Source organism: Leptonotus elevatus, chromosome 6 (assembly GCF_054856555.1).
Source record: "Leptonotus elevatus isolate MCC_2025b chromosome 6, RoL_Lele_1.0, whole genome shotgun sequence".
In the NCBI taxonomy this organism is placed as follows: domain Eukaryota; kingdom Metazoa; phylum Chordata; class Actinopteri; order Syngnathiformes; family Syngnathidae; genus Leptonotus; species Leptonotus elevatus.
In genome coordinates this window covers 12591840-12604595 of record NC_141244.1, presented here as the reverse complement: position 1 = coordinate 12604595, position 12756 = coordinate 12591840, and the positions used below count along the sequence as shown (strand labels likewise).

Below are 12756 nucleotides of genomic sequence, written 5' to 3'. Positions count from 1 at the left end.
ATCTTTTGACTACATTACCATCCTTACTCTAACTTTATTTGAATTTCCTCCCTTCTACAGGCAAATTGCATCTTTCAATTGACCCACGGCCTTGGTCTGTGCACCAATCTTGTATCCCGCTGCCTGCTATTTCTTTTAAGAAATGATTTTATCATACTCTGCAATGTTTCATGGTCTCACATTAACATCTCATCAAATGTCTTGTACACGTTTAGGCTGTTTTCTTTCGGTTTAGTCTGACAACTCATTGCATTTTGGAAAGTGTCAGAGAAGGAATGCTAATGAGTCAAGGGATTGCACGATGAGCTGGCTTCAAAACCACAATATCATATGGCCGTGTTATGGGCCTCTGCCTTCAAAGCCACCAGGATGCCCCGTACGCTCAGTGCATCAGGAAAAATAAAAGCGCTCTACATCTGGGCTATTTGCATACCATTTGCATTTGAACCCCAACTGGCTGTTTTTGGAATGCCAAGAGGCTAAATTCAGTATTTATTACTCAGGCCCATGACTAGTTTCAAATTTTTGTGGCATTTGCATCTGATTTGCATGTCCCTCAGCCTGGTTGTGGGAATATGGGGCCAGATGACCTAAATTGTTTCAATTCCACTTTGAAATGAGGAAAAATTGGTGGATGAAGGCCTCATATCACTATTAATCGAATTAGAGTACTTAACATATATGAAGGCGTAAATATTGGAAGGGTTATTAGCTGCAGTATCAAGTCAAAGGAAATTGCTTTTTAAATGAACTCTTATTCCAGGGAGATGTGTGTGTGTGTGTGTGTGTGGTCCAGGGAACAATTGGCAGACATTTTGTATTCTTAATATTGATCATAAAGTTCTCCACCTTTTACAACATCTACAAAGTCTTTGAAACCATTTCAATAAGGTTATTATTCTATGAATAGTACTGTATAATGTAGAGTAGACCTGCTCAGGTTCGCTACAATGACTGCGGACATCAGCACCTCTCAACTGTCACGCCCACTTTTATTCAGTTCGAAGCTTTAACCTCACCTGCCACAGTTCATTCAGGACAGGTGAGCTTTTACATACAGGTGGCTTCTACGTTGGTCTTTCTTTGTCTTTGTTTTCAGGAGTCAAACCTGAAAAGGAAGAAAACACAGACAACACCTGCATGTTTTTTCTTTCTTTTCGTTTTTTTGCATACACTTTACACACACACAGAAACTTTCATGCACAGCTCTCATTGAAAGTAAAGTGCCATTGCCCAGGGCAAATAACAGACATAGTCACAATTGTAATGACAAAGATGTAGTGCGTCATTATTAAACCCACTGTGTTATTGTTATGATATGGGGAACTGGCTGTGGTCTGATTGATTTTGACAGTTGGATTTGAGTTGTTGAAAGAAGCGCTCTGCCACCTCACTGTGCTCTCAAGAGTAATTATCTTCATGCTTTCAAAAATGGGTATTTGACTAAATTATCTGATTGACTATTGGGTAAATTTAGGATGCTTTCTATGCCAGCGGGGTGTGTGAATGAAGCAATCAGTTCCAAACAATTAGCAATTTTTAAGGATCAATTACAATTAGGATGTAGAGTAAGAGTGTTATCTCAGTCTCAGACTTTGTTGCTGTGTTCCCTGCTTTTATATTTGTTATTTAGATAAATACATAAAAAACAGCAACTAACTAATTTCCTAATTACAAATTTGCCTATTTTCACAGACTCTTGGATCACGTTTAACATACCGATAAAGCATAGTATGAATAGCTAAATAATTTACTTCAACCATTCCATTTATATTAATTGGTCAGTGTTAATGTGTTGAAAAATTCATGATCATGAGGAACAGACATTTTGATGGTACCATAATTCCAGTGAGATGCGTGGTAAAAGTGAAATCCCGAGAAAATTACTGTGTCCATCAGTAACCTTCCAAGACCCCTCCGCTTGCCCAGACACACTGACTTCCTTGCCCTTGACTCTTAACAATCTCCCTCACTGTGTGGAACATCCTTTCATGCTTGCACTGATGACCATAATGGCTTTCTGTCTGGGCTGCAGACTCGTGATTGGCCCCAATTAGTGCTTGAACCTGAGGCTTCATATCATCGACTCAATGCAAGGTGAGATGTGGAATGGCAAAAATCTTTTCAGAAGCCGTTTCTATCCCCTGCGTGTACGCCGCTCAATAAATCACCGTTAATATGGATTTAAAATCACAATGAACCCATTATCACATTTTTATTACTACCACTGGAATATTTCCAATATGCGGCCCCTATGTGCTGTACAAGTCCTTCTCTTCTCTCGAACTTAATGTGGATAAATATGTAATAACATTATTGCGTGTTTTGCAGAGTTTTTCCTGTCAGCTTGGACTGCTGGGCCCAGGTTTACTCATCGCCAGCCAAATTAGTACTTGGCTTGACTTCTAGCATTTATCTTTTCTGTTCCTCTCGAAGTATTTTCCTGAATTACCCCTACTTAACTCATTCACTCCCAGCCATTTTCACTGAAGCAACCCCTTTTGCTCCCGGCTGTTTTACTGGATTTGGACTGATTTTTCAAGGCCCACAGGATATTGTGTTCTATTGCTATAAAACATGGAACCTACCAAAGGAAAGATTTGAGTCTTTTCTTTTATCAGGACAAAAAGTATATTTCTATCTGTTTCCGTTTTGCAGCAATTAGCATTAGAATATAGCTAAGTTTAATCATTATTCACAAATCTGTTTCAAACAGTGGGGGGGCTTTTTGCAACATGGCCCTGGTTGATCTCTTATACTGTGCTCCCACCTGCTGGCCGTTTTTGTAATAACTACCATTCAAGCATATTCTCTTAAATTCAGAGGCCGCATCAAAGCCTTCTGTTTGCTCTAGCATTAAAAAGTATAAGTTGTCTTTGAGAGCATGGTAATATTTAAAATATAATGTATTTATACATTTTTGGGTGCAAATGAGTTAATCACCTATTGTTATGCCTAAGTCATTTTACAGTTGAAACTCTAAGGTTAAAATGCAGTACGTTCTGCGACATGTGATTTGTTTGGATTACATTTGAAATTGTAACACTTCAGCATGGAGCAATAGCATGGTTTTGGTGCATTACAGACGGGATTGGTTAAAACTTGTGGCTTACAATGAACTCTATGGTACTTTTCCTTGTTTAGTTGGCCTTCTTCCTAAAACTCTCTTAACCAATTCATATTCCCTTATTTGCGCCACAGGTTCCCCCATATTTTTCGGATACCCTTCCAATAACTCCAGCCCACTTTCCTCCCGTTTGATGTTACAGCTCTTTATCATCAAATTTAATGGACTCACAGTTAGTTCAAAACTGGAGACAATCCCAAGTGGATGGTTGTTTTTAAGATGCTGTCAAACTGTTCGGTAGGATATCTCTTGTGTACCCCCTACCGTGCTCAACTAGGCGTACACTCTTCAGCTTCCGAGTACACAGTGATGCACAATGACATTTGCCCACAAAGCTATGCATGTCTATCAGAAGAGACACAGGATTAAGCATGGGCTATGTCTTTTCTGCAATGATCTGTAGTAATCCTGTTTACTAGTTTCGACTTTGCACACACTATTGACAGCAGTCTCGACCTCGCTAGCCTCTAGCAAGTACGATGGAGATGGCTCTCTCCTTTCTTTTCCTTTAACAAGTCTTCAGCCCCAACAGAGGCTTCCACAAGGGACATAACATGGGGCATGTTATCAGATTTTGCGCTCCTCCCTTTGGAGCCAAAATGGCTTTAGGGTCTGTTTTTACTAGCTGCTTTTTGTGCCATCCCATGACCTCATTTTTTTGAGCATCTCTCTCAAGAGCTTACTGTTGCATGATAGAGCAGGGTGATTTAGCCCATCACTTACTGTATATTTCAGTATTTTTAGGCCACATTACAGCTGCTTCCTTCTCTGTCTCCATATTCTTGTAAAGCAGTGGTGTTTAACCTTGTTGGAAGTACTGAAACCCACCAGTTTCCTATGCTCATTCACCAAACCCTTCTTTATTGAAAAATAAAATTTGTTTTTTTTCTTTCTTTCCAAATGTAAGACAGGTATAGGGTTTACTGGTGAACAATATGAACAAGGAGACTATTCTTTTCACTGAATCTGGCTCTCTTCATCTTGAGTTCAGAAGCGTTGTTCTTGTAGTCCCTATTTCCCTGTTGCTTAAGGAAGTGTTCCTTTTGTTTTGCTAGATAGCTAGTTGTGCTGACTAGAGTTGCTCAACTTGCAAGTCACAAGTCACTCAACTCATCATCAACAACAACCACTGTTGTTTTCTCAATGAAAAGAGCAGAGGCCCCAGAATTGAACCCTGTGGAACATCATACATATTACACTTATTTGTCCGACCAATTTCTTCTTCTTTTTTTTCGGACCGTAATAAAGAAATCAAACGACGTACAGTCACAATAGTCAGAAGTTGATGACTGAAACACCAAATTCCCCACAGTACAGATAGGCCAAGCATTGTAACGTGATCACCTGCAGCCAATGGTCAAGTGGGGTGTGTCATCACAAATCAAATGAGTCAGGTGTGTGTCTTGACCTCCGCCGAACCCCTGAGACTGACTCACCAAAGCTCTGGGGTTCGATTGAACTCAGGTTTAGAACAAAACAATTACCACACAGCATGCTGATGATTATTCTATCCCTGCATTATATGCCAGACCCCCCCCCCCCCCCCCCCCCTGTATATACAGCATTTTGGTAAATTGTTAGTCTTTGAATAGTAGTATCTGAAATAAATCTAGACATTAAAACTAGGGGTGCAACGGTTTCAGATTTTAGTGTACGATTATAGTCTGAGATAAAACCGCGGTTTTATGTTTTTTTTTACAGTTATTCTTGTAGACATCACATCAGCATTCTTTGAATTTTTTTATTTTTTAACAACAATAAATAACTGAAAAACAAATAAGTTGCTGCTGTGTAAAACAAATACAGCAGATTAGACAGACTGCTCGTAGGCTCTTAAAATAGGGCATGGGCACTATATGTATAACAAGTGGACGGTATCTATATGTACCCTCTTTTTCTTTCATCTTTCAATTTCTTTCCATTTCAACCATACTTACAGGTGAAATGTTCGCCCACAGCCTTTAAATTGGCGATTTGTGCAGTTTATCGCTACACATGTAGGCATTTTGCAGCGAAATGCGTATGCCGAGATACGTTTCTTGAGAGTCCCGAGATGGTGGCCCTGCAGCTTCAAAAGTCCCGGCCTATGGCCTCTCTAGTGGGCGGCCATGAATGGGGGGCTTGCGGGAGCTCCCCGCCCGCCTGACCGCCCACCCGCCTGCCCGCCCGCGGCCCGGAGCCCTGGGGTCGGGGAGGCGGCCGGCGGTGGCGACGGAGCGGCGAGCGGTGTGCCGGTGGTTCCTGACGGCGGCGGTGAAGGCGGCTCGGCCGAGAGGCCTTACCGTCGCGCCCTGCGGGGCCTGTGCCTCGCCCGCCGCCTCGTTTCGGTCTACCCTTTCCCCACGCCCACTCAACCTGTTCCATGCCAGGCCGCGGCCCGTGTTGTTGTGTGTCCGCTAATTGGGCCGTGTGGAAACTATGCCGCATGGCGCATTTTGCGCCGCACGTGAGCGGAAATAACCGGTGTTATTGCTGCGGTTATTAAATCCTGACGTTTAAAAACCATGGTCAGGTTAATCATAAAACTGGTTAATTGCTGCACCCCTAATTAAAAGATTCACGCTTAACCATACCGTGCAGGTGGAAAGTAGCATGGGATGCGAAAGTGTTGCTGTGTAGTTGCATAAGATGATCCATTTTTGGTGAGGCAATATGAAATATGTTGTGCACTCATAGTATACCGTAGATATTTGGATGTCGGTGTTACCTTCCTCTGTATTTCAAAATGTATGCATGGAATGTGTGCATATTTGTCAGCTCGTAAAGTGTAAGCTTGGGGAACTTGTATTTCTGTAACGAAGTGGCATGTGTATGATTTTAAACAAATGACTGACAGCTGAAAGAGCATAATTTGTGCCCTGTGTGAGTGTTTTCACTGTCCCTCTAATGACAGTTGATTGCATTATCATCCATGCCTGAGTGGTTGCTCTCACTGCTAGACGGATAGACCAACTGCCAAACCCCTAGGCTCCTGTGTGTGTGTTTGTGTATATTTGTGTGTGACTTGATTGGAGGTGAAACTCATAAATCCTCTCAGGCTTGTACAAATTTGCCACGTCAGTAAGGCAAATGTGCACACACATACTGTACGCATGCCCCATATACATTTAAATATACACACATTGAATCTAATCTGTTTTGCTCTACACAATAGTGTAATTTTGTTTAATAGTTTCTCAATTTGCAGCAAAATGGAGTAAATTGTATTCCTGTATCAATCCATTTGCTACGATTGACATCAATCTAACTCACAGAGACAGCCTGCAAAATTGTAAGTACACCTTACATTGAACCAGCCAACTGAATCCCACATTCAAATACGAGTAATTCAATGCATGGTAAAGCCAGTACCAATGTTTGATGTGGCATATACATTGGCTTGAGAGTTTTTTGAGATCCAATTTCTTTTTTTTTCAAGTTACAAGCAAAAACATCGAGTAAGGTGCTAGATAGTGTTTTTTTTCCCCACATAAAGGCCAGGTGCTGGCTTTAAGCTGTTTATTATTACCTTATGCATTTGGTGTTTATTGTAAAATTATACATAAAACAAAATGGAATTATACTTTGTTGGAATTGCACATTGAGAAGGACTGGGTTAAACACCCAGTCCTTCTAGAATAGGTGGAGGGTGTGTGTGTGCGTGTGAGATGCAAAGCATGGGGCAGGGGGTTGGTGGTGGTCACCCCACCCCCCTTTTTTTTGGGCCATACTAGAATATTGTGCAATTGCACATCTACTACACTAGGTGGTAGTGGCACTATCATTGTCAAAGCTTGCACAAGTGGTATTAGTGCCTCTGCAGAAAGTGTACGTACACCAATTTTAGAGACATATGATACTATTTATAGTTGCAGTGGAGCGTTGGGGTGTGGCGGGGGGACATATTTTCTTCTCCCTGGGGAGGGCGTAACAAAAAATAATCACAACTATTTTAACCAAAACACGTAACTGACTTATGAAAATCCACTAGCTTAATGCTAACACATGATGGGAAATGTCATAGATAGCATTAATATTGCAGTATTGTTGTTATTAACCTTTAAAAAACGTATGTTTGAACACAAACAGTAGCAACACACACAGACGAAGCATGCCACAATGCTCACAAGCATATATTCATTATCCACGGCAAAAAAAAAGAAGGTTTTACGACAGCATATTTGTGACAGTATTTGCCTGTGTTTTATGGTCAAATCTTCGTGTAGTAGTGTTTCTTTTTGTATTATACTTCCCCGTGGTGGCCAAAGATGCTCACATCATAAGCAGCAACACAATTAATTTAACTGTTTAATTCTTCACATTTTATTTTTAATTAAAAAAAAAAAAAACTCATTTTTTGTGGGGCTGAAACATATTAATGGCATTTTCATTCATTTCGATGGGGAAAGATGTTTTTTCTTTTCGAGTGTGGTCATGGACCAAATTAAACTTGTAAATCAATGGCACCACTGTTTAATGAATCCTGCACGCGAATACAGTTCATGGTAGTTCTGGTATACAATATTTAATAAAATGAACACTTATATATCCTGCTTCTTTCTATTGTGTAAATGTGACAATGTTACTTTCATGTCTCAAGAGTAACTTAAATACTCTTCCTCCATGGGTGGCACAGCTCAGGTGGTAGAGTGGTCGTCTCCTAACCCAGAGGTTGTGGTTCAATCTGAGCCCCTGTGACCATGCCGAAGTGTCCTTGAGCAATATACTGAACCCTCGCTTTCTCCTCATGTGGAGCTATCCATAGGTGAATGAAGAGAGAGCGTTCAAAGTGCTTTGACTGCTTTACCATTGATCAACTAAGAACCATGATATTTTAGTAAAAGACACTTTTCCCGAGTAGTCTTGATGCAGAGCTCTGAGCTCACTGCCCCACCCTGCCTTCCAGTGCACCTGTCCTTTGAGCCAGCCTGGCATCCAGCAGTCTGGTTAGCCAATACGGGCAGACAGGCCTTGTTAGCTCAGTCAAGTGTATCTATTCACCCCAAAGCCACCCTTTGCACCAACATGCTGGCTCCTATAACCCTCTACGCCAGTGTATCCCAAGGTCAGCACGTCCTCTGTGGGTGGTGTGTTTTGTGTGTGTGTCGTGTGTGAAGATAGATAAGAGGGGCCGTGCTGGGAGGGCAGAATTGAGATATGGGGTGGAAAGGATGGAGGGCAGAAGACAGAAATGACAACACAAATGTGTTTGTGTGTGTGTGTGCGCGCGTGCGTGAGGCAATGTGTGTGGGATCGGGTGGAAAAGTGGGTCATGATACAGTATGTGTGTGTGAAGCTTACAAGCATTGTATTGAGCCCCAGGGTGGCCGCTGTCTGCATCTTCTGTGTCTCTCGAGCACACATTTGCATGTGTGCACGCACGCACGCACGCACGCACGCACGCACGCACGCACGCACGCACGCACATACACACAGCAGTTCTTTGGAAGTGGCAGCAGCCTTCACCGCTCAATATTGTCTACCAAAGCTAAAACCTTCAAATGGAGGATCAAATGCTGTAGTTCAGATGCTGTTTAGGACAGTTTCTGAATTTCTATGTGCGCTGGTGTCAGCAGACAGGAAAGGTGAGCAACACATATTTAAAGTCTTGCAACAAGTAAAACATGCAGTCGGGTTCCCCTCAAAACATTTCATGTTCTCCCTCCCTACCACAGTCATATCTTATCAAATTTATACAAAATTCCTATAAAACATATGACTTATAACTGTTTCACACTTGACAGGTTTGTTTTGGATAAAATGAACTCTGGTGCTATTTCTCAGAGTGTGGTTTGTTCGATCAAGTGTGAACACTATCATTTGAACCCCGCTGTGTGCCAAAATATTGGCCAGACAAACTCTTGGGCGCTTTGGATCTGTTCAGCTGAAATGGAAACATTACACGGACCAAAAAACACAGATTAGTGTTTTTGGAGCAGAAAGCTTAGGGAAATCAGAAATATATAACAGTTAGGTCTGTCTGGTACAGTCATCAGAAGTGCAACAACACTGCGCAGAATTTAATTCAGAAGCTTTTCCAGACATTTTGGCTGTTTAAAAATGGAAATACAGCAAGCCTTTGTAAATAAGCAGACCAACCAACGTCATGCATCTAGCATGTATATAATCACGAACCCATGCTACATAAATTGTAATAGTTAAATTACTAAACACAAATAAGCCATTTTCACATGAAGCTCATCAGTAGTATTAATTAGCATACTAGCCTAAATAACACACTAGTACAAGCCGACATGAAATCACAGGTGCAAACAAATTAAGCGCACTAGCACTTAACACAAGCGGTATCAATTTATAAAACTCACCTTTTGGCATTAATACACAATATGTTTTAGGGATTACAGGCAAATTGTAACAGCACAGTAGATGGTACCTCTAACAATACATCATCATCTAAAAACAAACTGAGACCAAAAAATAGTTTATATAAGTTAAATCTAACAACATCACTATAACCACAAACAAGTGGCAAAGTAATTATTTTAATAAATTGGCCAGATCTGTGGATAAATTATATCTTTAAAAAAAAAATAAAAAAAAAATATATGCAAATTTGTAAATGTCAAGGCACAAATATTACAAGGGTTTACTGTATGTCACTTATATTGTCAATTCTAAATGCTTCATACAGGAAATATTTTAGTGTTAAAGTGAACCAAGACCAAATGAGTGATCCAAAAGTCACCATATATGATTTTCTGTATTGGTCCACAGAAGAGAAACCAATAATAAGTGTGAAACACGATTATACTATATGCTCTTATTGCTTCTTCTACTCAAATCAACACAAGAAAAGAGAGCTGACATCAGACGGACATGAATTAGGACAGTTAAATTCTTTCCACATTTAAAATGAATTAAATAATAATAATAATAATAATAATAATTATTATTTTATTTTATTTATTAGGATCATGTTTACATCCATGTTTTGATTTGTTTTCACATTCTGTAAAATAAAATTGTGTCTAAGTTATTGCAGGTTTATGATGGGGGGAAAAACGTGTTTGCTTTCAGGAAAATAAAGCAAATCACAGAAGGTGGGGGGAATAAATCAGCTTTTTTTGAGTAGTGTCATTGTCAATAGCGTTTTGCATAAGCGAAGGAGATATTGTATTTTTGTGAGAAAAAAAAATCTCGGTTTTATTTGAAGGCTATATCACCCTAGTCCAGAGTGTGTCTCGCCTCTTGCCAGCTCACTGTAACTCTGAACAGAATATTGATAGAAAATGGATGGCTGGATGAAATTCTATACTAATACTTAATGTTTTTTAGCCCCATTCAAATCACATTAAAACTTCCATAGTGTATAGTTGTGCAACTTTGTAAAGTAGGTCTCCATGTATGCAAGAGCGAATACGAATTGAGCAGGCAACGCAACTTGGATTATAGTATATGATATGGACCCATAATTGAGAGTGGAGATTAAGTAAGTTTATCAAAGGTTTATAGTCTCCAGAGCTCTTTTTTTTTTAACTCTTTTTTTTTTTTTTTTAAACATGACTATATAAGATCTGACTGCTCTCAACTTCTCTGGACTGTCTGAAAACCAAGCAGGTTGCATATCGTAATCCCCACGGGAACTTCAAAGTACTCGCAAAGCAGCATCATTCTATTATTTTACACTTCATTTGAAGTGTGCGGAAGTTTTATGGAAAATGTTGTTACACAATTAACACTGGATACTTTCTTCGTTACTTTTAGAAAAAAACAAACCGATTATATTTTACAGGTAACTAGGAAAGGCAGCTGTCTGTTTAATTATAGTCAATGACTCAGTTAAAATAGCAGTTTACACTTTGTGTTTGTATGTTGGCACATCTCCATACTTGGAGTTTGGGGAAATTATCTTCTTCCCATTATGCTTGATGCTGTTTGTGTGCATCCCTGCTCTCTGACACGGCAGCTGAGACTCATCTCAGTATCTCTGCAGGGTGCTTCACACACCTGTGGGTAAATCAATAACAGAGCACAGAATGCACAAGTCTTTTTTTTGTCATTCTTCTCCTGTATTTGGATGGTAACCACTAAACGCGCCCACTTCTGGCTTAGTGTTTGTTCTTTGCATATTCATTTAATTTATTTTGCTCTCTGGATGAATGGTATTGCTTTTCCTTGCTTTTAACCCGAGCTTTTCGTCCAACTTTCCATACAAATGCACCCGCACCACTAACCCTCTCTCCCAATCTCCATCGTGAGTGATTGAAATGTGTTATGACCTTGTGTACGTGGTGCAGACACGCACAAACACAATCTGACCCCAGGTTTTGCTTTTTCAATATCAGCTTGGTCTGTTTTTATGTGATTTTGTAGTGGAACCAATGCAAATAAACATGTAGGAAGACTTCTCATGGATTACATTTACCTGTTTTGGTCTGTCTGTGGAAATGTTTTCAAAGAATGAGGTCACAAACAGTATATGAGTAGCATACAAACACATTGAGACAAGGGTTGTCTTATTTTCACATAGCATGAAATATTCAATTTGTTTGAGGGGGTCAGCTGTTGTGGTCAGATGTATTATTTCCCACATATTGGATAAAATATAATTCAAGGAGTTCATCTTAGGGTTTGAAATGGAATGAAGTTGTGATTTATGTTATTTTTGTGTATATAACAATCTCAAGTATAATGTCCTATCAACAGCTGAGACAACCCTTGATGGTATTTTAGTGAAAATTGTGATCATCATTTTTTTGTGTTGATACATCCAATAACAAAACAATCAAGACTTCTTTAAAAATATATCATGTTTTATTATTATTTTCATTGTAGCCTTATGTTGTACAAATGGTCATAATGTTGTGGTACATTGTCATGCTTTGTTGATGTTGAGTTCCATGCGGATAACACATGGAAAAAAAGACAAGCAGGACGTTGTGCAATGTTTTTCTTAAGTGGCTGTACACATTTTTTATCTACTTAATTTCTAAAATGTTAGCGACGTCGCACGTGGAAAAATAATTGCTGTGTGTGCTTATTGCTCTTCCAATGTGTACCAAGACTAACATGTGAGATTGAAATTATGAACATGTTTTCAAATGACATTTTTCAGCCCCAACTGTTTTCCGAGCAAATCACTCTCACCCGCTCAGATAATCTTTCAACGGCATCCAAAAGTGGACCTTTTCATCAAAAGTCTGGGAAAAATGCTCAACTTTAACGTAATTGTTTGTATGAGTATCACACTTTTGATCACACTAGACAGGTTGTGGTTATTGTGGAAATTGTTGTCAGCCTAAATTGGGCAAATCTGGGCAAAAAATTGCCATTTAGAGTATTGATTGGGGTTGAATTTTGTGTGTTGGAGGAGAGGGTAAAAAGGGAATGACTTCTAAAAAGCAACTTAATAAGTGGGCAACAATGAATGGTTAGTATTTGTATGTTATTGATTCTTTTTTGATAGTTTTTCTTTTCCAAAGGCTTGTAAATACCATTCATATTTATGCATTTCAGCAGGTCCCCCTTGCGTAATAATTCACAACCAACTGACTTTTTAAAGTACAGACACGCTTCCAAATTCCAGGATGCTTGTCTTAACCCTCAGGGATTTCCTTCATCAGATAAGTCAACAGTTTTTCGCGTACATCTGCAGTAACAACATTTCACATAATTGCCTGATGGCCATG

General features: G+C 39.7%; 1 protein-coding gene across 1 annotated transcript in view; it reads left to right on the top strand.

Annotated features, from left to right (window-relative positions):
* The window catches only part of cdkal1 (CDK5 regulatory subunit associated protein 1-like 1), a 225274-nt gene that overhangs the window by 19344 nt on the left and 193174 nt on the right, over positions 1–12756 (top strand). The gene's annotated exons all lie outside the window — the stretch shown is intronic.